The following is a 27,326-nucleotide window of genomic DNA, read 5'->3' as shown; positions in this document are numbered from 1 at the left end:
TAAGGTAAAAAGAAAAAGGAAAGGTAACCAAACTGTCAGCCCCAGCCGCATATAGTCCCACTTCCCTCAGGGAGGCTTCTCCGGTGCCCTTGTCAGGAGCCTTCAGGGTAGGTCTGTCCTCCTCCCCCATCTTCTCCCTTATGAGCTGTGCTGCTCCCTTTTCAACCCCTTCTCCAGTTGGAGCATGCTGTGCAGGGTTGGAGGGGCCTGGCTACCTGGGCCCAGTATTGGCCTTTAAATCCTTCTGATCCAGTGTTGGGTTTGTTTGCCTCATCGCAGAATCCCTGACCTAAAAGAAAGATTATTTATCAGCCTAGAAGAAAATATTCTAAACTTATTAAAATTTAGTACAATTTCTACACTGCCTATTGAACTAAAAGAAATCAGAAATCCTAACAACCTCAGAAAGATGCTTCAGACCATATTTTAATAAGAGAAATTTTGAAAGGATTCCCAAAATACTGTTCTGGATCTCAGTCTAGCTAATGAAAAAGAAAAATAATTTAATTTAATTTAAGATGTCCTTACGCACAATTACATCATATCCAAGAAGATGGGGACAGTTAAAACAGGCTAAGGGCTACTGCGAGCTTAATAAGAATGAATGTGTCTCCAAGAATATAATAAAGACATGATTATTGAACTGAAAAAAAAATTATTTTAACATTAACAAAAATACAGTATTTCAAAACCTTTTGTTTGGGGAGTTGAATAGAAGTCAGACTAGCCTTTAGCAAGCCTACACATTCCTATTTATAAAGATTAATTTAATTTCACAAACCTGAAATTCTACCACCATTTATTTACTACAAAACAGGCTACACATTTAATTATTACTTCATCTTTGGTACTAACTGAACTAAAATGCTGGAAGGAATGTTTGATCCCTCTTTCATTAGCACAAAGGAAAACACTATAATCTCTCATATCTCAAACATACAGGACATTATGGAGCAAACCAAAAATAGATAACAAAAATAATTATTTGGTAACACTGGATACTAGAAAGTATAACAAATAGATCATTTATATCAAGATGTGAATGCCATACTCAGGGAAACATTTCAAGGAATTTACAATATAATGTAGGGGCCTATTTCTGCAAACTCCCCAGACAGAGATCTTCCACTGAAGTCAACGTAATAAAAGAAGTCAACTCTTGGTGTATTCAGAATTCAGGAATACCATTCAAACAACCAATTGGAAGAATGGCCCAGAACTGTCACAAGTAACGTTCTGTTCAGAAATTCTGAGCCAAAGAAAATGCAATGTTACATTAATAGCTGAATAAACTAGTTTCAGAGGATGAACCATATTGTGCTACCAGGTTTTAGTTATCTCAATGAGGAATTCTGCTTAGAAACTTACAGCACAATATGGCGCTATGGAAAATGAGAAATATTTGGAACAAAGAGCTGACACTAAACTATTAACACTAAAACTTATTAGATTTAGGTGCAAAGTGACAGCATGAGCATGATGTCTGCATTCTTTTTCTACCTTTCCCTGGTTCCCTCCATGCATTATCTTCACCCATTGTTCTCACTTTAACAAGGGCCAGGTTCTGCAATCTTCACTACTCTAGATAAGGGCCTTAGATTGGAAGCTCTTCTGGGCACGAAATCCATCTTCATTCATTCAGCAAAGCACATCATGCCATCTATGCGCCTTATTGATAAAAAGAATTTTTAAAGCTCCACTTCCTTTTCTTTCTACTTGTCCTATCTCTCCTTCTTTCCCCTGCTAAATACACAAGCATAGACACACACCAGTTGCCAACAGAGTCATTTGTTATTCGATTATGTAAAAGCTGAAGGGATCAGGGGAAGTACTTGACTCCCACTCACGAGCACTGAAAGCTGAGGAAGGAGAAGGATGGGGAACTTCAAATATATGCATACTTCAATCTTTTTTTTTTTTTAAAGTTACTCATTGTTTGCAGAAGGTCTTGGAGTTTGGAAGTTGTAAGGGCAGGAGTCAATCAGAGCAGAGTGATTTGTAGTTAGATAAGTAATCATAATGCCATTATGCAAATCAGGCACCTTCATTCAATCAGAGTTCAGGGATTTCCATAACTGAGAAATAACCATACAGCTTTGAGTCAGCAACTGTACAGCAACCCTGTGGACTGGCAGAGATAATTCAACCTTGATATAATGCACTTTATTGTGTAGAATTAAGTAAGCCAATAAAATGAAATGACATTTCCTGTGCAGGTAGTTTAGGATCTCTGCCAAATGTTTATCAAGAGTTCAGGGTGCTCTGCTGAGGCCCAACTGAAGAATTTGGGTCTGATTTATCTGTTACACTCCAGTTTTACACAGGCTCTGCGTTCTGATCCTGACATGCATATAACTATTAGCTAGGCTAGAGACCCAGTACACAGCACAGCTAATTGTTATGCAGAGAGAGGTGCAGTCTGGGCACTGACTAAGAGCCAGGAACTCCTGAATTCTAGTCCTAATTCATAAGTGCCTTTGCGCAAGTCATTAGCTCCCCATCTGCAAAATGAGGATCATAATGATTCCCTATTTAATGCCTACAAAGTGCTTTGAAGAAGAAAAGAATTAAGTATTGTGTCACGGTCTGAGTACACCCCAACCCCATCCTGGGGCGAGACAAGGGCATCACAACCCTATGGCTAAGTCCACCTGCCCGCCCTTGGCCTCAGGGCAGTCTGGCCTAGTGGTCTGAGCCAATATGGCTGCCATCCCTCACAGGGCTATGTGGCCTAGTGGCCAGAATCAGTATGGTTGCCCTTTCTTGCAGGCTGCACGGCTTAACATAGATGTCCTCTCTTGCAGGGCCATGCGGCCTACTGGCCAGAGTCAAAATAGGTGCAGTTTAATGGCTGTAGGGGCGATAGGCCACCACCCAGGTGGGGATGGTGGCTGGGGTAGGAGGACCCAAACCCTCCCTACTCCATCAGGTCCCAGCCGAGGGCCTTGTCAGCAGCGAGTGTATGCGTCACTGAGTCAGCGGAGATCCTACTGAAACATGCTGACATATCACTTGGTTCTACAACCGGATCAATGCATAATCCCCCTGGGCTACTCCTACTCTGTCTCCCGATGAGAAGGCCCAGCCATCTCTGTGGTCTCCTGGTTCCTCGGCCTGTGCTGTTCTCTGCAGCTCCCCTCTCCCTCGGGCATCCTCAGGTAGCCAGATATAAGCCTTCATCTTGGTGGGTCTGGCTTCTGCAATTGGGGGCTTCAGCAGCTCCCAGGCAGGAGCCAAGAACACGTGTCCTCCCTCCTCGGCAGTCAGCCATGACTGAGCTGAGCTGCTCCCTTTTATACTGGTGCTCTGGTTGGAGCGTGCCCAGAAGGGGCAAGGGGGCGTGGCTTCCTCAGCCCACAATGTGGGATTAACCCTTCCTTGTCCAGTGTGGGGTGTGTACATCCTGTCACATACTAGTAGAAGCAGCAAAGACCACAAGACTTTTTCAAATCACTAAGTCTCACCCTCAAAAATGGGCAGCAACCTTGCATTAAATCTATTTGTTGCCAACAGTCCAATGAGCTCTGTGCTTGATCCTTGAGAAATCATGTGCATACTTCTTGTCTAACCATTGGATCCAAAGTAGGCATCATTTCCCACATGCATTGAAAAGAGCATTCAAATATAAAACACTGCTGAACATTTAATTCTATGTTATAATTGGGGAAATAAGAAGCGGATGCACTTGCAACTACCATTAGTCAGTCAGAATCCTGAGAGCTCAGTATCTCCTAGGATCTGACCAGTAATATTTTATACATTTATATATCATTTATATAACTGGTGTGAGGAAAGGGGGAGTCCAAGAGAAACCTTAAGAATAACCCTTAGCCGGGAGGGCAAAACAGTCCCACCATAAAACAGATGAAAGCAGCAGCAAATGGTAGAGAGGAATGGAAGAGACTAGTTAGGGACAATATTGGCATGGGAAACGTAACGCAATAAATAAATGTTATATCATTAACAGAAAGACACAATATTCTGAAATAGGCTGAAAGTGACTCCACCCTATGTGGCTCAGTGCCACATCCCAGACTGTTGAGTACTGAAGCCATTCCCAGCCGTGCAGTGTAAAAGAATTATGTCCTGTATTTGAATCCCAGTGCTGTGTTTGTTTAGTGATGTTCACGCTCTGCAGTGCAGACATCAGCACTGATCCCAAGTACAAACCTTGGTTAAAGTACAGTGCAAGTTTTGTTATTGTCATTTTTTTCAGTTGGCTTGAACATGTATTGCTCTCCTAAGAGCATTCCAACAGGCTTTTCAAATAGATTTTCTTGTATAACTTAACTGAGAATATTGTCGGGGTCCTTTAATTACCATGGGAATAGAATCTGGCCCTTGCTTATGCTGCTTTAATTCCAACTCCATTGTCTTCTCTGGAGTTACTCCAAATTTAAATTAGTGTGAGGGCAGAAACTCTCCCTTTATTATCTAGGTTTTCCACATGATCTGTGAGGTTTTTCTTTTTAATGTTATATTATCTTATTTAATATTGTAATTTTTCTTTTATTTTTTTTATTTAGGGATCCTACCTCATCAATGTGAACTTCAGTAACCGGAAAGATAATGGAGAAAATAATTAAGCAATCAATTTGCAAACACCCAGAAGATAATAAGGTGATAAGTAACAGTCAGCATGGATTTGTCATGAACAAATCATGTCAAACCAACATAATAGCTTTCTTTGACAGGGTAACAAGCCTTGTGGATAGGGGGGAAGTGGTAGATGTGGTATATCTTGACTTTAGCAAGGCTTCTGATATTGTCTCGCATGACCTTGTCATAAACAAACTAGGGAAATACAACTTAGATGGAGCTACTATAAGGTGGGTGCATAAATGGGTGGAAAAACATTCACAGACAGTAGTTATCAATGGTTCACAGGCAAGCGGGAAGGGCATATCGAGTGGGGTCCCACAGTGATCAGTTCTGGGTCTGATTATGTTCAATATCTTCATCAATGATTTAGATAACGGCATAGAGAGTATACTTATAAAGTTTGTGGGCAATACCAAGCATGGAGGGGTTGCAAGTACTTTGGAGGATAGGTTTAAAATTCAAAATAATCTGGACAAACTGGATAAATGGTTTGAAGTAAACAGGATGAAATTCAATAGGGACAAATGCAAAGTACTCCACTTAGGAAGGAACAATCAGTTGCACTGCACACATACAAAATGGGAAAGGACTGCTTAGGAAGGAGTACTACGGAAAGGGATCTGGGTATCAGTGGATCACTGGCTAAACATGAGTCAACAGTGTAACACGGTTGCAAAAAAAGCAAACATCATTCTGGGATGAATTAGTAGAAGTGTTGTAAGCAAGACACAAGAAATAATTCTTCTGCTCTACTCCACACTGATTAGACCTCAACTATAGTATTGCATCTAGGTCTGGGCGCCACATTTCAGGAAAGATGTGGACAAATTGGAGAAAGTCCAGAGAAGAACAACAAAAATGATTAAAGGTCTAGAAAACATGATCTATCGAGGGAAGATTGAAAAAATTAGGTTTGTTCAGTCTGGAAAAAAGAAGATGGAGAGGGGACATGATAACAGTATTCAAATACATAAAAGGTTGTTACAAGGAGAAGGGAGAAAAACTGTTTTCCTTAACCACTGAGGATAGGACAAGAAGCATTAGACTTAAATTGCAGCAAGGCCGTTTAGGTTGGACATTAGAAAAAACTTCCTAATTGTCAGGGTGGTTAAGCACTGGAATAAATTGCAGGTTATGGAATCTCCATCATTGGAGATTTTTCAGAGCAGGTTAGATAAACACCTGTCAGGGAGGGTCTAAATAATACTTAGTCCTGCCATGAGTGCAGGGGACTGGACTAGATGACCTCTCGAGATCCCTTCCAGTCCTACAATTCTGATTCTTTTCATTCCCACCTTTCTCCATTGGTTGGTTCAATTTACAATACTGAATCACAAATAAAGCTAGCATCAGTGCTGCTTATTACCCAGGGCCAACAAGATGTACTTAAAAGGTGTAGGCGTACACCTACCTTTGTACATGCTCCCATTCTCCTAGTCTTTACATCAAGATTGGCTGTCTTTCTAAAAGATATGCTTTTGCCCAGTCAGAAGTTATGGGTTTGATGCAGGAGTCTCTGGTGCTATGCAGAGAGGTCAGACTACCTGAACATATGGTCTCTTCTAGCTTTACAAATCTATGAGTCCATGAACCACTTTGCAAAAAAATACATTGTCACGTGACTAGAGAACCCTTGAATATGGATAGTAACTGACATACTGCCTTCTTGAATATGCATTTGATACACAGCGTTAACAAAATTAAGTATGCCATCTAAAGAAAATACAGCAGCCATGAAACATTAATCAATGCTCATTAATAGGAACAGGAAAAATATTTGCAGATGATTTCAAAAAGGCAGTCTTTGCAGGGTTTGGTCCCATATCTTGTTTATAATATCTTGTTTATCTCTAAAAGCACAAAAAAACTTCCCAAATGACCCATGAGAAGATGCTGCTTGAAGATTCCACTCCTCCTGGTCTACCTTACATTCTGGTGCTTTACAGGCTACATATAAAGTACATGAAAGGCCCTAATTGTGTTCCTCCATTACAGAGCATGCAGCTTTTCTTCCTACAGAGATTGAGTAATGAAGTGCACCGCAATGTGATTCTCCTTACAAGGGATGATGGAGTTTCAGAATACCTAGTGTCCAACAGATTTGCACACCGAATTCTTACTCCAATATTTATGTAAATTCATATTTATGGAGCTTAGCTTGTCTTTAGACTCCTCTAAATTTACATACAATTCCTGAATTGATTCTTATGACCCTATCTTGCCCTTAGTTACTTCAAAATTTCAGCTTATTATCCTCCGGTCAAAAATGCTCTCGTTTCAAGCCTTTATACTAGATAATGACCTACGGTGAAATTCTGCACCCACTGAAGTCTATGAGAGTTTTTCCAATGACTTTTCAATAGAACCAGGATTTCACCTTTAAACCTGCTCCCACTGAAGAGCAAAACCCGCATTGGGCTTCCATAGGAAGTTAAAATGTCCTTCAGTCATCAAGATAATTACATGTTCTAGAGCCCAAGCTTGACTCATGCTGGTGAGCTGTACTCACACAAGTAGTCCCACTGTTACTAGTGAACTATTTGTGCGTAAGTCATATGAATACGCTTTGTAGGTTTGGGTCCCATGTTTGCTAGTTACGCAATCAATTAAAATACAACAACGATTGAAAAAAAACAGCCTTATATTGAGAAGAAAAGATAAACAGAGCATAAAAGTACCATAAAAGACCTCTAGGGTCTGGCACTGTTTTTCACTTAAGTCCATGAGAGATTTGCTATTGAATTCAATGGGAGCATGACCAGCCCACAAAAATCAGAGTTCCACTGTCACATTTATAAAGTTAGTTTTAGGATTCTGCTCTGTTGACGATGCATTAGCCTGAACAGAATTAACTCATTCTGTCAAGTTGTGTTGGCTGTGCAGTGCTAACAGGAAGGGGGATGGAAATCACTAAAAATCAGTATAATCAATCAAAAATCAAACTATCCATAGGGAGAAGATGTATTGAGTAAAAAGGTGGCCTTTTTACACAGTCACTTTTCAGAGAAGAACCACACTTTAAGGGCAGCTTAAGAAGTGCCTAGGGCCTTGTTCAGTCCCTCTACACAGGAGTAATTTCATCCACAGAGTGCACACAACGTGTCTGTATCTGGAGTTCCCTTCAATTTAACCTAAAGAAAAACATAGCTGCAAAGATGTGGTAGGTTAAACTATGTAGTTACAATGCTTGAAAGTGAGAGGAATCTTATCTCTTTGAACTCCTCACGAAGTTAAGCAACAGTGTTAAAAATATCAGGAATTAATTAGAGGGCAAGTTTCAGTGCAGCTGTTTAAGTGATCGATCACATGCCTGCTTTTCCTCCTATTGCGCCGTTTACAAGAAAAAGGATGGAAAAAACATGCACCTAAACTGGTTCATCTAGAATAGGCATTTACCAGACATTCTCTTTAATGTCTTTTGCTTCAAAGAAGTGAAAACAAGTAAAAGAGAATAAGAATTACAAATGGTTGCTCAGGATAAAAACAGATGTGTGAGAAATTAGGCAGAATATTAAAAGGGCAGGAAAGGTCCCAGTGTGCAGAATCTAGCCCAAGGTTTGGATGCATCATCTTAAACGGAGGAAGATGTAACACCCCTATGCACCACTGGTATACCAATCTGAGCTTTCCTTTATTTTCTTCAGGTAATAAAAGGCATGAATCAAAGAAGCGATACAAGTCTGACCTCCTCTGAACTGCAGGTTTCTGTCTAGATTAACCTGCTATAAAAATCAAAACTTTACGTTCCCATTCCCATTCAAGAAAAGGCTTCATTTGAGAAATCTCTATCAGGGGTCTCTAACCCCACTTCTTTATGTTCTTGGAACAAAAAGGAGCAACTTCATAAGAGAAGAGCTGCAGCTGTAACTCAGGCTAAGTCTGTTCGTTTTCTGACCTACCAGTGGAACATTTTCCTGCCTCTCACCCTGCCATTTATTTTAAAACCCCCAAAACAAACAAACACAAACACTCTCCAGGGAAATGTCTAAGCTTCAGATTTAGATATTGTAATAAGTCTCATGATCCATGACAGAGCATTGCCCTCTGGTTAAACTGGCAAAGCTTTTAAATGTAGACAAAGCCTTAGGCTCCTAAGTCACTTAGACACATTTGAAAATTTTACCCTTGATCTACAGATGGAAAAGACCAAAGGAAAAATGTGACCTATTAACCATTTTGTATTAAGACTCATGATCCAATACTAATAATTTTAAATAAATGTTAATATTCCCTACAATTAAACAGATACTTATATTTAATTTTAAATGAATTATTTGGAAGGTTTGGTTTCTATAAAGCCTCAAGTCATGTTGCTATGCCAGACAGATGATGTCATATCAACTGAAGTTAAAATTCTGATACTCTGCCAGTTTGAGCTGTAATATTAAATGAAGGCATAATGAGCTTCCTGCTCTAAACTGGAAACAAAAGAGCAGTTTATTTAAAAGCAGGCCCTCAAGGTCAATAGAAATTTACAAGTGTCTAATTCAAGACAAAATTACTATCTTATCATATTAGTAACTTTCAGACTGTACTTGCACAGCACACAAATCTAATGCAGGACACTGCATATCATTACAATATTATACTGGATAAAGACAGACACAGAAAGACCTCGGAATAATGAGATTCCACCCACTGGAATTTGTTTTACAGGTTTTTTTGCCTAATGGATCATTTTCCAAATTCAGTGCACATTATGTAGTCTTTGAAGACATATTATAAACTGCAACCCCAATGAAAACAAAAGCTAGCAGAATGTAAGTGTTACCCTTTTTAAATGAGGAGAAATCATTTAGGTTATTGTCTAACCCCACTACCAGTATGCCCTGACGTTCTCAGAGCTCCAGGGCTCAACCCTGTGATATGCAAAGTACTCTCAAATTCCCTTGTCAAATGACAATATACAGATAGCAATGCTGAACTCGCTACAGGCCACACACACACAAAAAACCAACAACTGTAATTCACGGGTGGGAATAAGTCTCAGATTTCCTGGCTCCCAGCTCTGGGCCTTACCCAAGAGACCAACCTTCTTCCTGACAAAGGAGTGACACAATAATTCCCTGATCCAACAAACATTTAAGCATATGCTTAACCACAGTGGGACAATGTACAAGTGTTAAAGTTAAGCATATGATTAAGTTCTTAGCTGGACTGAGACCTATCTAAATAGTATGCTTGATCTTAGCAGAAACAAATCATATTGTAGTTGGGAGACAGTGTGACCTGGTGGATAGCTTGGACTTGGGACTCACGAGATCCGGCTCCTATTCCAGTTTCTACCACTGGCCCTGGTAACCTTGGGCAAGTCATTTCACCGCTGTGCCTCAGTTTCCCCATCTGTAAAACAAGGGTGATGATACTGACCTTCTTTGTAAAGATATTTGAGCTCTACTGATGAAAAGCGCCATCTCTGAGCTCGGTATTATTTATCCTTATTTTTCTGAAATACCCTCAATAGATTTTTGTGTGTCAAAAGAAGCAAGAAGGTTTCTGTAATCAGAATTGCTGTAACGGTATTCTTACTCCTTACCCTGCCCCTCCCCAGGCAAAATGTCATTATATTACAATAATAATAAGATGCAGCTTCATTTTGTATAGCATCTTTCAGACAAGCTGTGTCCCAAAATGTTTTATAATGCTAAAGACAGTTACAAAGAGACAATCAAAAGAAAGGAGAGAAATTAAAAGGATGACAAGATATGGTTTCAATAATTACCTGAAAATTTAATGGGATGTCAATAAGGTATAGAGCTACAGACAGACTGGTCCAGATGGAAGGAGCCATAGAGATGAATGCTCTTACCAAATGTGGCAAAACTGTGTGGAAGCTAGTGATAGATGAGCAGAGGGAGCAGGGAAGGGAGGAGAGCTTGAGTAAAAGAAGGATCCATGTGGTAGGTTGGAGACAGTCCATGGAGGGTACTAAAAACAAGAACCACCAAATGGAATGAATATGGAGCTAATGGAGTTCTTTCAGAATGTGGGAAACCAGGGGAAGTTAATAAGTAGAGCCCTGCAAATCTGTGGATATCTGCTTATATCTGCAGACCATTTTTGCAGATTACAGATCAGATGCAGATATAACTTTTGAATCTAAGCAGGGCTCTATTAATAAGAATTTTTGAGCATCAACTTTTTTAAAATGCTCATGTTATTTTGATCACTTTACAAATAATTTTGGAGTAAAATGTATCTTTTTCTTGGAGGGTAAAAGTGTCTTTGAAAAGCATTAAGATTTTGTGATTTGACAAGATTCGCTGGGACACACAGAGTGATGCTATTTCTGACCACTTGTGTGGTACTATTATTCTAAATATCTACCCTACATTACATACATGTACAAATATGTTTGTACAATCTGCCACGCCTACCCTAGATAGATGCTTATTTTTCATTAAAGATAAAAGGACAGGTAAGTCTAAAATGCTTTCACATGAATACAGAACTTCTTCTAATAACTTAGCAGATCAAAACATATCATAGATGAAAACTTGCTAAATACAAGCCAAGCTATATTCAGCACCAGAATTAGGATTTTCACAATGGTAGAAGCACATTATTAATAGAAAAATTATAGTACTGATCCAGCTGTCATTTAAATCAATTGTAAAATTCCCATTCATTGAAGTTGGTGACTGGATTGGGTCCTGCCCTTGGACTCTTGATAATTAAGGTTTCTTTTGACTGCCAGGTACAGCTCTTAAAGCCTTATATTCATATGCTTCAAAGTGTCTGAATAAAAGACTATAGCAAATACGACTATATCCCCTGTAATTAAAGCAATTTGGTGCATAAAGTACCAAGTACCAAAAACTGTAGTAATCATCTTGAGCTTATTAATTTACAAAGCTCTGGGCATTTGCCAGTCACTGCAGTTCTGATCAAGCCCTGTTCCTGCTTAGTCGACACAATTCCAATTAATCCAGTAAAAGACATTTTCAAAACTAGCTAGAAAATATATTCACACACATATTGCATTATTAGAAATGGTAAAAAAAATTAATCATAGAAAATTAGGATTGGAAGAGACCTCAGGAGGCCGTCTAGTCCAACCCCTTGCTCAAAGTAGGACCAATGCCAACTAAATCATCCCAGCCAGGGCTTTGTCAAGCCAGGCCTTAAAAACCTCTAAGGATGGAGATTCCACCACCTCTCTAGGTAACCCATTCCAGTGCTTCACCACCCTCCTAGTGAAATAGTTTTTGCTAATATCCAACCTAGACCTCCCCCCACTGCAACCTGAGACCATTGCTCTTGTTCTGTCATCTGCCACCACTGAGAACAGCCTAGATCCATCCTCTTTGGAAGCCCCCTTCAGGTAGTTGACGGCTGCTATCAAATCCCCCCTCACTCTTCTCTTTTGCAAACTAAATAAGCCCAGTTCCCTCAGCCTCTCCTGGTAAGTCATGTGCCCAGCCCCCTAATAATTTTTGTTGCCCTCCAATACCAAATTCCTCAGGGTGCAGGAAAGAACTTGTGTTGCTTACCTCTTCTTTCATTTAAACTTCTAAACACCAAGGGTGAGGCTTCCCAGTCACATATCCTGTCTTGCACCACAAGTGGTATCACTAAAGGGTTAACCTCTTAAACTTCCCCTTCTCTTGTTGTAATAAGAAAGTACTCACTTCAGTAAAAAAGCATATCAGTTCCAGCACTGTAAGATCACTCCATTTCTGTTCTCCCTCCCCACCACCACCATTACTCTGCCACATGGATCTCAATCACAGAGGTCAAATGATACAAGCCCAGCACCATCCTCTGCTCAATTACCTAACCAATACTATCCAAAGGTCCTTGTGAGTTTTACTGTAAGCTCTTCCTAATTCTGAACCACTAATGAAATTATCTGTTTGTTCTTAAAATAACACTAGTATTAATGTTATTTATACTACTATAGCCTAGGAGTCCCAGTCGTGGACCAGGACCCCATTGTGCTAAGTGCAGAACAAATACAGAACAAAAAGATAGTTCCCGCTCAAAAGAGTTTACAGTATAAATGTAAGACAAGAGACAACAGACAGATACAGACAGACCAACAGGGGAATACAGTACAAGAAAACAATGGGACAATATTGGGCTGCATGATAGGCTGTGGTCCCAGCCACCAGCAGCCTCGCCATTAAAAATGTGGAGTCTAAAGAGGGTTCTTGACCCTGTCACAAATGGTTTACAATAAACACAGCTTCTGAAGTGCAGGACAACTACATATTGCTGTACTAGAGAAGTGCTGTAAATCAGAAGCCATAAATAAAATGATGCCTGGATTACCGTATCACCCAGTGGCACACCATGGTAATGAAGAATGGCAGGTATACCATTACAGACTTGCTTTTAATGGCCACAGATGTAAACATGCCAGAGAGGAAGCCTGATGGAATCTCACAGTTTTATTAATCTATTCTGTTAATCTTAGTTCTTTTAATCACTCTTTTTAAATTGCACATGGCCATATAGTTATCCTTTTTACCATATTAAAGTGTACAGACAGGTCGCACTTAAAGCAGCTTTTTTTCTTTTCTTTTTTTTTTTTTTTTTTTACCAGTCCCAGAAATTCCCCATTCCATGAACAGGTAGTATCTCTCCAACTGGCAAAACCTTTCAAAGCAGTAGAAACTTTTGAACTGTGACTTTTGTACATACCACATGGTCCCTGGTTTAAATACTAACACATTGGAAGGTTTTATTTTTGCTAAACCAATCACACTTTCACCCTCCATAACCATATTTATGGCAGCATAAATCAACAAGTGTTCAAAGAAACAGCTCCAAGGAAATATGATCACCACAGCAAGCAGCAGTGAAAAGAATGTGTGTGGTGATTTTATTGTCACTTAGAAACAGGAGGTCTGCGATAAACCTTAGAAAATTATGTCTTGGAACTACAAAAGCCAAAACTCTCCACCATTCTAAGCAGGCAAGAATTAAGTGCTCAAATATCAATTATGTCAGTTATGAATACAAATGGATCAAGATTTGATACAGGCACTGAAAGTTTAAAATGCTGAACTTTATATTAAAATCATTATTCAGCACTCACATTGCAAACTAGGGCCTGAATCTACAGTTTTTTCTCAAAAATCTGCCATGGGAGTCAATAAATATCTTGGTTAAATGAAGAACGCAGGATCTGACCTCTTTGTATGTTTATAAAATATGGTTAAACTTTATAGACTGAAATATTCAACATGAATATATTATTAATATAATAATAACTACTACTGTACTTCATAATAATTAGTAATTAAATAGAATTGGTCAAAACATTTTGACCAAAAAGAAAAAATAAAAACCCTTTCCCATAAAAAAAATATAGTTTCATTTAAATCAATTTTTTCTGTGGGAAAATGTTGATTTCAACAAAAATGTTCAGTTTTCCAATTGGAAAATTTGAAATAAAGATTTCATTTTGAATTGATATTTCAAAATAAGATGGACATTTTTCATTTTTGTTTCATTTCAACTTAAACTGTCTTTTTTTTTTTTTTCAGTTTTTGGTCCAAAAAAATCATTTTCCATTCTTTCCATTTTGTCCTCCCTTTTTTCCCCCCCCAGTGGAAAAGAAGTGTCTGAAAGGGCAGAAGAACACTTTTCACACTTATTTACTGTTTTACAACCAGGAAACGTAAAGTATATTTTCCAACTGTTCACCCTTTTTTCAGTGGGGGGGAAAAAAAAAAAAAGTTTTTCAGGTCAAAAATTTTTGAAAGGACTTTTTCCTCACAAAATTTTGCATTTTCCAGCCAGCTCGATAAAATAAAAATAGTGATGAATAATTCCCCTGAAGTAAATGGGAGTAAGATGCTACTCATAGTAAGTAAAAGTATCAGAATCTGAACCTAAGTTATTACTGAGCCATATTGGCTTCTTGGTCATTGAATAAAATTCCCATTGGAACAAGGACAGACTGTGGCCTGTAACATATAGCTGTATGGGATAAAAATAGAAAATATATTGGGTCTCTTGTTGTTCCTCAGGAAGTTCAAGATTTGTAATGTCATATTTAGACTCACGTCAGTCTCAGACTAATGAAAAACTATCTAAATGGACACATTGTGTTTAACTGTTGCCTGGTTTTTCAGCATAAAAGCTGTAAAGCAATGCACAGAGCTATACAAACTGCAGAGTCCCCGGGCACAAATTGAATGCACATACAGCGTGAGTCTTATGGACACCCACGTCCAAAGAGTTTCAGATGGTCTACTAGAAGGGTAGTCAACAGGCAGACGGCGGGTCAACACCAGACCATGAAATCTTTTTATTTACTTATTATTATCATTATTGCTATTGTGGTTTGAAAAATGTTTCTCTGCAGTCTGGACCTTGACAAAAAATAATTGACTTCCCCCATCTACTAAATAGGATATTTCTATATCTATGACCAATTCGGGGTTGTCTCTGGTGACATCGGAAATATGGTCACTTAATAGTTAAATTAGTTTGGTAAAATGCTGCAGTATACTTCGGGTGGTCTCAAGGCAGGTGGTCTTTGAAATAGGCTTCACTGTATTTTTCTATATAAGGTACATGCTAACAAAGGGCTCCATGATAAATAATAAACTTCACCAAATAAAGCCTCACAACAAAGAGCAAGTAAACAAAAATATCCACATTGAAAAGACCAGCAGTACTGCAAGCCACACGCATTCAGAACCCATAAGTCAGGCCCCACAAAATCACGAGGTCTTAAACAGTACAAAATTTTGGATACTTTTTATTTTCCTTCAGGATTTTGTCCTTTATGATGGACTTTTCAAGCTTTTCTTCAAAACTTTTCTTCACAACAATCGTATATAAAAACTGAGATTCCTGTGCAATCACGTCTGCACTACTGCTTAAGTCGATGTAACTAAAGTCGCTTGGAGTGTGAAAAAGCCACCCCTCTGAACAACGCAAGTTACATCAACTTAAAGCAGTGTTCACACCGCGCTATGTCGATGAGAGACGCTCTCCCATCAGCATAGCGCGTCTTCACCAGACGTGCTACAGTGGTGCAGCTGTGCCAATGTAGCACCATAGTGTAGACCAGCCCCGAGAAGAAGTTCAACATCTATAATTACTGATGGCCATTATACAATAGACATTAGCAGGCTAAGGATTACATTTCAGACCTCTTATTTTTAGGGAAAGACCCAGTCAGGAGTAAGAAAATCTAAACTTGGCATCTTAAAAACAGTATAAACAAATATGCACTACAGTATATTTGACAGGATTAAGAAGTTTGGCATAGGCAGGCTAAACATTTAATTTAAAAGAATTTAACGGCAAGGTAAGCTGCCATAATTACATTGCAGCTTTTCTAATGTTGACAAAGCTACTTTTAAAAGCGGTAAAGGCCAATTGAAAAAAGAATGGAAGAAAAAAAACCCAAAATCTTACTTATCATTGAACAGAGCCCAATATAATTAAAATGAAGCTGACACGAAAACATAGCCTTCCTCGAAAACACACTGTAGTTTTCTCTTTTTCAAAACATCCACCCCCTTCCCATTGAAATCTCTTGTATACTTTTCCTGTGAAGCATTGCAATGATTATCCACCAAATAATGTTATTTAGTTTATATATAAAGCAATTCAAAAGTAACCAGCATGAAATATGGGATTTAAATAACATTTACAATCTAGCCTGCACTGGAAAACTAAGCTCTCCATAGCACTCTGCTGTCCCGCTCTGCTTCTCCTCACCCAACATTGTCCAATGTCAATTCTGTTGTGCCCTTGATTTAACTTTTAGACCAGTAGTCCTGCAAACACATAATATCTTGTTTACAACCATGAATATTCCCACTGATAACTGTAAACTCCTTGGGATGATGAGCATAGCCAAATTCACCAGTGGTGTAAGCTTATTATGCCACTCTAAATTCAATAGACTGGCACCAGCTTACCCCAGCACTGAATTTGGCCCAAGTCTTTTAGTTGTCTGGAAAACACTATGAACACTTGTTGTGCTAAATAAATAATACAAACAAATAGCGATATTTCTATTAAATGAGTCATACGAACTGACGATAAATAAAGACTTTAAACAGGTCAGCTACTTTTTATATTAATTCTTTGGTTCACCGGCCATTGTTTAATTCTGAAGGCTATGTTAACAAAAAACATCTAAGGAAAATATCTTCTCTTTACTAAATATTTAAGACCACAAACATTTATTAATGCTTTTGAAATTTTCCCCTCATATTATAACTACTTCAGAACTCACCATAAAATTAAGAAATGATCAAAGCAGGTAATATAAAACATATTTTTGCTGCCTTATGGAACCGCCACAGATTATGAAGTCTGTTAAACATCTCTTTTGACAACACATATATTTAAACAGTCACCACGTATCAGTTTTAAATTTTAATATATAACCAAACATAGTGTGGATTTTAGTAATAGCTAGACCTGAAATTCCATTCATTCTTATGTCAAAATTATCTTCCCCTCCTCATTTGTACTGTTCAAGAAAAACAGAAACATACAATTATTTTATTTTTACTTGTTTATTTAGATTTATAGAACTATCAGAAGCTCTAAGCATTTAAGCAAATTTTATAATACCATCTCATACAAGACAGTTATCAATAACAAATCCAGTCTAACTAAATCACTCTCATGTAGTAAAACAAACAAACTGATAGCCCACCACATATTAGCGAATGATATCCTTTTCAAATCAGCAAGTGTGTCAAATAGTTACATTGTTTCATTCATAATTGCCCCATGTGTAAAATATATAATTATGTTGTATCACAAATTGGCCACAAGAGTGTGTATTTGTTTCTGTTTGCTACACTTAGAGACACTCCAAAGCACCACACCACATGTAAAGGTCCAAATTGTTTGGGATTATAGGGTGAAATCCCAGATCCACTGAAGTCAATAGGAGTTTTGGCATTAACTTCAATGGAGCCAGAAGGTCTACCAAAAGTGCTGACATACTGTAAAATTAAAAGTACAAAGATTTCAAAAGTTTTAAAGACCCAAGCTGTCACCTCTGTTCATGTGAGTGCTATTTTAGGATGCAAATTGTACACATTCTTATATTTAAAATTTGCCAAAACAAAGAAAACACAAATATCTGATCTACAATAAAATAGTAGAAGGGTGCAATTCCACTTGTAATATTTCCAATAACTCAGTTTAAATTGAAATTAATTCTTTTAATTCAGGCAGTAAAACTGATATTTAATTGAGAAAAAAAACTTAATTGGATGATTTAGAACTACTCAGTATTCACAAATTTTCAATTCAAACTGTCAAAACTTGGATTTATACAAAAAGTATTTCATGTTTTTCCCCCACACAAGCTCATTTTCAGGTGACTGGAAGCTTTATGGATGCCTTTATCCAAAGTTCCAGAAGCCAAGTTCAAAGATGTACTATTTTCCAAATAAAGGCCCTAACATTGTAATTGGATCTGTATTTACTGACCCCTCCAACTGCCCTGAGCCTCACGGACTTCAACTTATCCTCCACTGTGCAAGATACAAACCACACAGAGTTTGAGCCAAAATTACAGTATGAACTATTTATTATTGGAAAATAAGACATTCAAATCGTGGTGTGTTAGTGCAACAATTTCCAATGAACCGCTTTAAAGCAGTAAATGAGGAATCTGTAATGCTGGAAGAGAACAAGCATTTAAAAGTTATCAATATGGTAGTATCCAAGAAAAAAAACATAAAATATTTTAACATGATCGAGGGGCTTATTTTACAAATTCCAATTCATAGGCTAAACAACAAGACTTGAGCGTGTAAGTTTAGTTTAATTAGAAAAGGGGAAATTTTAAACTGTTTTTACAGTACTGCAAGCACCAATAACCAAACCTAGCAAACAATAAAGTAGGAAAGATCATGGGAATCCAGCCTTGCTCTTCTTTGAATGCAAAAACACCCAGAGTTTACATGACCCTTAAATTTCAAGAATCTTACTTTTCACATCAGTGCAGTAGAGAAGGCTTCCAGATTTGAAACTTTCTGTTTGTTAATCAGTTCTCTTCTTTTGCACAGTGATTAATTACATGTCTTAGTTCAGAAATGCCATTGTCAGAACAAAACCCATGTCATTTTATAAAATGTCTGCTTTGGAAATACTTACCCTTTATGCTGCCAGCATTTTCCCAATCTAATGCATTCAGAATAGGAGGGCGCCATTTAACGTCCATGGCAGCCAATCGGTGAAATGCATGCAGTACAACTGTTCTTTATGACATTTTTCCTTTGTACTACTGTTAGCTAGCATACGAATAATAAAAAAAGAGTAGTAGTAGACAGACTAATTAAATGCCTGTCACCAAATTCTGACAAGACTTGCACTTCATCTAACTCTATTCAAGACGTAGGTTGAGGAGGGTATAGGAGAGGGCAGAATTTGATCCCTGGAATTTAAATATAATGCAGAATAGTTTCTGTGAAGCTTGGATGCATATGAAAGAGGGAAAAAGTGAAAATATGATATTTATTTATAATTGACCTATATCCCTCCCAATTACTTCAGTGCAAGCTCCCATTTAATTTAATGGGAGTTGACTTTTGTTTATTTTGAAATGCTGCTGATGGAGCAGAAAGCTACAAAGTTTATATCCATACGTTAGATCAATTCAAGGCTACTGCTTAATATTCCGAGTGTTACAATTCAGGAGATTGTAAACTCTTCAAGTGAGGAAGCTGACTGAGGCATCTGAGCTGTATTGTAATAGAAATAAATATTAATACCAAAAAATGCTATTTCAGTGAATTCAGATACTCATAGTGAAGCAGGATGTTAATCTTGTATAGCTTCAAAGCATAAATTGCAACACCAGTTATAAGGAACCTTTGCTTACTGCAAAGTTCTTCAATGGGAAATGGTGACTTCAGTACAAGAGAGGGCTATTGTTATTATTAGTTATTATCTGTATAACTGTAGCACCTAGGAGCCCTAGTCATGGACCTGTACCCCATTGTGCTAAGCACTGAACAACCACTGAACAAAAAAACAGTTCACCGTATGTTCCTCCAGCATGTAGACACGGCAAAGTATTTAAAAGACTCGTAGGGCTATGTGGTCCATAATGAAATAACACCATTTACTTATTTGTATATCTGCTGCATACAGATAAAAACTTCAGCACTTCCATGTTAGTAATATGAAAAAATGTATTGATACAACAAAGTAAATACGAATAAAATTAATAAGGTTACTTACCTGGAACATCTAAAAATAACATCTCCTATGAATAAAATAGGGTGTATTTAATGTTAAGAATCAAGTTCTTTCTATCCATTTGAGAAGCACACCAAACATTCCATAGATAGACCATAGTAAATGAGATAGAGAAAATTCTAAGGAAGAGTTCATATGAGCCCTACTACTCCTCTAAAAGGAAAAATCAGTAAGTAGTATTAATATGAAAACGTGAGTTCTCCAACAAGTCATATAGGAAAAGGTCATTCAAACTAAAAGAAAAGTGATGAACGATGGAGACAAAAACACCAACAAAACAAGTATGAAATACTTTGTGTTAATATGCTATAGTGCTGTTACTCTACTTTGATTACAGTATAGGACAATATTGTCTAACATGGAAATCTATCCACAATATAGTGATTTATAAATTACTCATACAGCCTATGCGCTGTCTTCTTGGCTTTGCTCTTTGTAAACATGTTTTCATAATGGGAAGCAATCTGTCACTATTACAGATGGCCGCTGTATAAAATAATAGTCTTGACCGATGTCAACCACCCCTAAGATTCACCAAAGTGTTGGTCAATGAGGAGGTGGATTTCATGTTAATTAAATATATCTTACAGTATCCTAAAAATGCATTATATCTTAATGAGTAATACAGTACCAAAATATAAGGTATGGTAATTCATTCTTTGGATCTTCTCGAAGCAGTTCACTGAGGGCCAGATCCTGCTCTCATATCACTTTACTCATATAAATCATCCCACTGACTATTCATATGAGTAAAACAACCTGATAGTATCATGTTTAAGGAATTTTTGTTACTTATATATGGTGCGTTGCACTAACCAAATACAATGTGTTAGTGGTAACTACGATTCAAAGCCGACGAACAAGAGCCAGGGGTCAGCTCACTGGTGGTTCTGCCCCCGTACAGCCTTTGTAAAATATAATCCCATTCTATTACTGTGAAAGTGTGGTGATTATTTTTCGTGCATTAAACTTATTCTTAATTCACTGTTTGATCAAACCAGTTTTCATGTTGTTGTTGATGATGCTTCTGAACTTGAAGGAAATTAAACAAAGTTAGGCTCAGTACAGATTTTCTTTCTTGCCCATTCCAACTCACTTGTACTATTGCCTGCAAATAAAATGGAAAGATATCTATTTTTATGGCAAAATTCTGCTCTCAGATCGAGGTGGCAGATTTCAGCTCCAACTTTCTACTCTCCCTGACTGCATGGAATGTTTTTTGAGATCAACGTAGAATGCTGCACACATATAAGGAGCAGAATATCAGAGTCAAGAGCCATTATGTGAACATTAGTTAATAATACTGATTGATCAGCTTAATTGATAACTAAAGTTTCACACATTTCATATAAGAACATGTCCTCTACTTTAACAGAGCAAAAGGGGAGAGCTCCCCTCATGCAGTCTGTGTAAATATAGGTTAAAAAAAAAACCAACAGAAATCAAGGGGCCAAATTCTGCCCTGATTTCTGCCTCATAAAACCCCACTTAGGGTTTGATTGGATGACAAGTCTGTGTAGAAATCGTTTCAGGACGTTTGAATACTCCATTTTATCTGAGACATAATAAGATATGCTGTCCCTCTATTTATTAATAAATAAATATTAACCCACAGACATAAGAAACACACTTGTGCAATACTTCTTTCAATCTACAGTAGCAGTGTCAGATTATTAGGTACTTGTTAACAATATATTTCATGGATTTACACATAACTTACAAACACTACTGACAAGAAATAACTTAGATAATTTTTTTTCACATCTTAGCTCATAGAGCTGAGAAGCGATGGACAAGTGATTTCTAATCAGCTCACTCCCCTGTGTTTTTTAAAATGTTAATGAGTGCTGTGTACTGATTGATAGGCAGGAATACTTGCATGAATATTTCAGTTGTTCTATCTTAAACATGCTTTGTAGGTCTTGGACAAGGATAAATAACATTAAATTTCTATACTAGAAATGACGAAAAATCAATGTACCAGTATTTTAGAGGCTTCAAATCAGTGGAGTTACACAGATGTAAAACTGGAGTAACATAGTGGTGAAGCAGGCCTTATTATATATATGTGCCCATCCATATTTATTTCTAATGCAATCCAAGCAGTAGGATCTAGGTGCCAAATGTAATTTCTACAGCAATAAAATTGAAAATTTAAGAATGAAATAGAGTTGTGAAGAAACTGCAGTAATAACTTATGAGACCCTAATACAATAATATATGCAGATATACCTATCCCATAGAACTGGAAGGGACCTTGAAAGGTCATTGAGTCCAGCCCCCTGCCTTCACTAGCAGGACCAAATACTGATTTTGCCCCAGATTCCTAAGTGACCCCCTCAAGGACTGAACTCACAACCCTGGGTTTAACAAGTCAATGCTCAAACCACTGAGCTATCCCTCCCACTCTACCGTCATGATGTTCATATCAAAATCTGCCATTAATTTCAACAGGCGACAGTGATATGGAGTTGTATGATCATGATTTTTCTAAGTATACATATATATATTGGAACCAACCCTGCCCACTGGGCATGTTTGCTCTATAGAGAATAAAAATCAAACTAAGACCTTGATCATGCAAAGAGATCCATGTGTGCATAAAAATTTGCTCACATAATCTCTTTGCAAGACTGGGGCCTAAGATATTGTGACATTAACAAGCATATATGTAGTGATGTTGGCATATAGGTCCTATTCCTGAAAACTGATATTCTTAAAAGTAGTCCCATTGACAGACTATTAGCATGTGTAAGGGTTGCAGAATTGTCAATATACTTTATTAACCATTTGCTATCTAGAAAAAACATGAAAAGAAGTAAAATTAATGTATTAGAGTATTTTGTTAATTAATTATAAAGGCAAGCTGTTTAATTTATTTTGTTCTGTCATTCATTATAATAGCAATATTTACATCATTATAATTGAGACTGTCAATTTTCTGTTCTAAACTATTTTTGCTTCAGAGAAAGTATAATTTAGCAGTAAAAATATAATTTAAACTGTCTGCAGTTTAGAATACAAAATCTCTTCTCAGAAAGGAATTTAATTTTATACACATTCAAGCATTAAAAATCATTTGGATATTTTTAAGTAAAAAAAGCCATCAATCAAAAATATAGATTCAGAATATTTTTTCAGCAGTACTGTTTTGCAGAAAGGCCTCCATTTCAATATGAGAGTTTGAAGGCCATAAATCCATATAGCAGACTAATTCCTTTTGCTATTTTTTAAAATAAAATGTAAAGGACTTGATTTTCATACTTAGACACACAATTATATGCGCAGTTACCTGCTTAATATGCATGCACAATGTAATTGTGTATGTGAATTCAGTAATAAATGGTCAGTTGAATCTGCACACTTAATTGCAGTAAATGCATGAACAAATTAGTCATGCATTTTTTGAGCATAATTGAATATGTTTAATTTTGTACATCAGGTCCCAAATCACTAAGAGCTAATTCTTGCTCTTTTTAAAGGCAGTGGCAAAACTGCCATTAATTTAAATGGAAGCAAAATCAGGTGTATACGATGTCTTGTTTTATAAATAAGTTAATGTTCATTAAATCAAATGGAAAACATTGCGAATATTTTTAGAGATCTTTCACTGCTTCACAAGTATGCACCTGCAAGAATCTGATTCTTAGTTTATCTAATGTATTGGATGAATGAGTTGCTAAATAAGTCTTGGCACAACACACCATTAAAACCAAAAAAACATTGTAATATATGCACTCAACTGTATCCACAATAACTGTACAGATCATAATAGAGCAGAGGGACCATTATTGAATGTGTGAGCTTCAGCCCATAAAGTAAACACTACTAACAAGGCTGCAAGAATTCACCCACATCACCATACTTTGAAGGGATTCCATAACCTAATACAAGTTTCCAAAATCATAGTATTCTTTATTGAATAGGGCCCCATCAGACTAATTACCTTCGAAGACATTTCTAAATAGGTCTTGACACAAATTCTACAAGAATTCATTAATACTATACAATAATTTAAATCTATTTCAAAAGATATATAATTACATATTTCTAGTGTAACAGGGATATGGAGTAAATTATTATTTCAGTGAGAAAACTGTTTCATTACATAATACTAAATAAATATAATGGAGATTTTTAAAAATTGTATTTACATAAACATTCAAACATTCAAATAACTTCTCTAATTAATGCAATGTACAATTAATATATTAGGGAAAGTCAGGAAACAAACAATTAAGGTTCCTTGAGTGTACTCGTTTCCAATTTTTTAACTGTGCAATCATAATGTTGGATTAATAAAGTTTTCTGCATTTAATTTCCATGTGTTTATTTTTTAGAAAGAAGAAAAGATGCCTCTTTGCTACCTTAAGGTAACACAGGCTCTCAAAGGGACAGATATGTAGACTTTGGGGAGCCTAAAGATGCAAATAGGCACACAGAGGGATTTTCAAAAGCACCTTGGCACCTAATTCTCAAGCCTTTAAAGGAGCATAAGTTTATATCTCTATGACATATATTGACAAATGCAGATTTCTGAAAGAACACACACACATTGCCTCTCTTCTGAAGTGTAAACACTCATGAGGGAGAAATCCTGATTCTACTGAAGTCAATGGTAAAACTTCTATAGACATCAACAGAGCCAGGATTTCACCTTCAGACTAAGTGAAACGTTACATTACATATGTGCAATAGTTAGTTTTCAATCATTCAGACTTTATCAATAGCCAACCCATTTTTTTCAAATATGTTGTGGAGATACTCTTCACTGAGGATCAATCACATTCAAAATTTTAAAGTTTAGCTATTTTTGAGTTGGCTGTATGGAAAAAAAGGTGATGGTTATTTTTTTAAGAAGGTGGAGAAATGTGTGGATTTTATATAACCTCAACTTTTTGCCAGTTACTTCATATCTATCTATATATGTGTATGTTTTCATTTCGGGGGGAGGAAGGGGGTTAAGGAATTCAAGGGCTGAAAAGCTTTATTCAAATTTAAATAAATAAACAAACAAACCATCTTTGATCAGAGACTAATATGAACAATTTGAGTCCAAAAGATAGTCAACTCTCTGGAAAGCTTATGTGAAAACAGGTTACAATTGAAACTATTTTCCCATATCGCTTTCTCTACCAAATGTTCACTATAATATCTATTTACAACGCACAAAGTGATAATCAATTCAGATGGTTTCACTTGGTTTTGTTCAATTTGCACACCAACATGAATTAAAGCTAGGAAGGATTTTTACTCTGGTCTTTGTAAATTGGCATTTAAGCGTAGTTTCTGTAGTTGACTAGTACCAACACATTTGGCTGCAGTATGTTTTCTGTTAGTAGCAAAAATACCAACTCCCCCCCGTACCCCGCTTAAAAAAAGCTGATATCGTTGCAGCGAAATCCCTACTCGGCCGGAATTAACTTTTTTTTTTTTTTTGGCTCTGAAGTTCATAAACTAAACTAATTTGTATTTTACCAATTATAAGAATCACTAAAGTTCCCGAGAGGAGAAAAATTGTATATTTCCAAGCCGTTACACTTCCCAACCCCTTGGACTATTAAACGACAATGACACTACTGACGCGTGGTGTGAAAAGCAGACACGAGGAAAAATACAGCTCCTGAGATGAACTTGAAAGTGATAATAAATTACCCAAGCATTTTATTTGTTGCTGCTTTGGAAACTATCTGGGAGGCAGCATGTCCCCAGGGCCCTCAGACTGCATGTGCACCATCCTCTCCACTTGAACTTCCTTTCCTTTGTGCTCGGTTAAATACTGGGAAGAAGCTTTACTCACCAGAGCAATGCACCAACTCCACCCTCCAGCCAGCCGCCCCATCCCACGAATGCACCACGCAGCTACACAGACTGCGCAATGCAACAGTCCGGCTATGGAACGCTCGGCCTGCCAGGGCCCCCGCCTCTCAGCACCTTCAGCCAATCAGAAGGCCGGGGACCAGGCTAGGTTGCAAGTGTGCTTTTTAATTGGCTAGTCAATTAGCGTGGCTGCCTGATCAGCTGTGAAATAGAGTCGCTCGGCCATCCTAGCAGCTTGTCATTTGCCTATGCGGACAGAGGGGCTCGGAGAGAGAGTCTTGCGGGGAATCAGTCGTTTTGGAGGGACCTACCTGTTGCCAAGGCTCTCCAGCTCAGCTCCAGGAGCTGGCTGCGTTCCTGGGGTAGGACCGCTCTTGGAACTGCGATTCCCCTCAAACGGCCCCTAGTCGTTTGGGGAACCCACTTTCCGCGACCCTGGTGGGTCCTGAGTTTTTCCTTCTCATACAGACAAGGAAAATCCAACCAGCAACACCCTGTCCTCCCGCCCCTCTGACAATCATCCCTGAACACTGAGTACCAAAACCCTCCCAGGCCCCGCAACAGGAGGCAACCCTAATTCGCAGCTGAAAAAAACCTTCCCAGAACCTCCCTACCCCAGTGACAAGCGACCCCAGCTGCCCAAGCGCTCTCACATCCCAGGAGAGAGGAGCTCTGAACTTTCCCCTCAAGCTGCCAAAAACCCTCCGACGCCCAACCAGGGCAACAAAAAGTGTCATCAAGCCCCTCGCTCCCAAAAACCTGTCAAGTGCCCTGAACCAGATCCTTCCCACCCCAGCCTGGAACAAGTGCCCGGGGCCCTCAGCCTGCCCCCGCCAAGCAAACTCACCGTGACAAGTTGGCAGACTCCCCCCGTCCTCCCAGCTGTGCCCCGATGCCCCCAGGAACCACATTTCTCTCTGATCCCCTGGGACCACTGCCCCTGTTCCCCACCTGCCCCACACGCCCAGCTGCGCCCCCTTCCACCCGCTGCCCCACCGTGCTTACGGCACCCGAGTTTTTTTCACCCCTTGTCTCCTCTCACACCTCCTGTTTCAGCTTCTGCGCTGTCTTCTCACGCCCGCTCCATTGCCCCTGCCAGCTTCACCCCGCTCCCCCTGGTGTCTTCACCCCAGCTTCGCCCTTACCTGAGAGCAGTGAGGCGAGCCCAGGGCAGCGGTAGCTTGACAGAGCCCGGCTCGCTCCCAGAGCACTCCGGTGTTAACAGCCGGAGCCTTGGAGCGAGGACCCGGGCTACATTCAGAGGGAACCAGCAGCGCCGTGTGCACACGCACTGCACGGTCTGCCCCCTACCGCAATGAGCGGAGAGCGCTGCTGGCCATTCTGCACCTCGGGGGAGGGGGGAGCCTGGGCTACTGGTCTGACAACTGAACCACAATGACCCACACAAAGGTCTCCCGGCTGCGGACCTAGATAACCGGTCATATGCGGAGTACAATGCAAATCACAGTAGAGTAGTAGAGAAAGGGGAAGGGTTTTCCTTGCCAAGGGAAGCTACTGAACATTGCAAGCCGGGGAAAGACTGACCGGGGATTTCTCTGAAATGAAACCTCCGACACCGAGAACATTTGCAGAATTATGGAGCCAAAATGGGGGGAGGGGGAGAAAATCTTGTTCACCCTTTCCCTTTTCTTCTCACTTCCCCCTCTCAATTAAAGCTGGGTTTCCTGTGATCTTGGTAT

General features: G+C 38.4%; 1 protein-coding gene across 3 annotated transcripts in view; it reads right to left on the bottom strand.

Moving 5' to 3' along the window:
- Positions 1 to 26,913, bottom strand: part of LYPD6 (LY6/PLAUR domain containing 6) — a 65,943-nt gene extending 39,030 nt beyond the window's left edge. The window contains exons 1-2 of one of the 3 annotated variants that reach the window (XM_034785880.1): positions 26,772 to 26,913; positions 19,191 to 19,286 (exon numbers count right to left, since the gene is read on the bottom strand). The gene's annotated coding sequence lies outside the window, so the exon portion shown is untranslated. Of the gene's footprint in view, positions 1 to 19,190; positions 19,287 to 25,606; positions 25,684 to 26,771 lie in introns of those variants that run through there. The other 2 variants (XM_034785879.1, XM_034785878.1) reach the window with 2 other exon arrangements.
- Positions 26,914 to 27,326: the final 413 nt, after the last annotated feature.

Source organism: Trachemys scripta, chromosome 11 (genome assembly GCF_013100865.1).
Source record: "Trachemys scripta elegans isolate TJP31775 chromosome 11, CAS_Tse_1.0, whole genome shotgun sequence".
NCBI lineage: Eukaryota > Metazoa > Chordata > Testudines > Emydidae > Trachemys > Trachemys scripta.
This window is presented reverse-complemented; position numbering and strand designations above follow the sequence as displayed.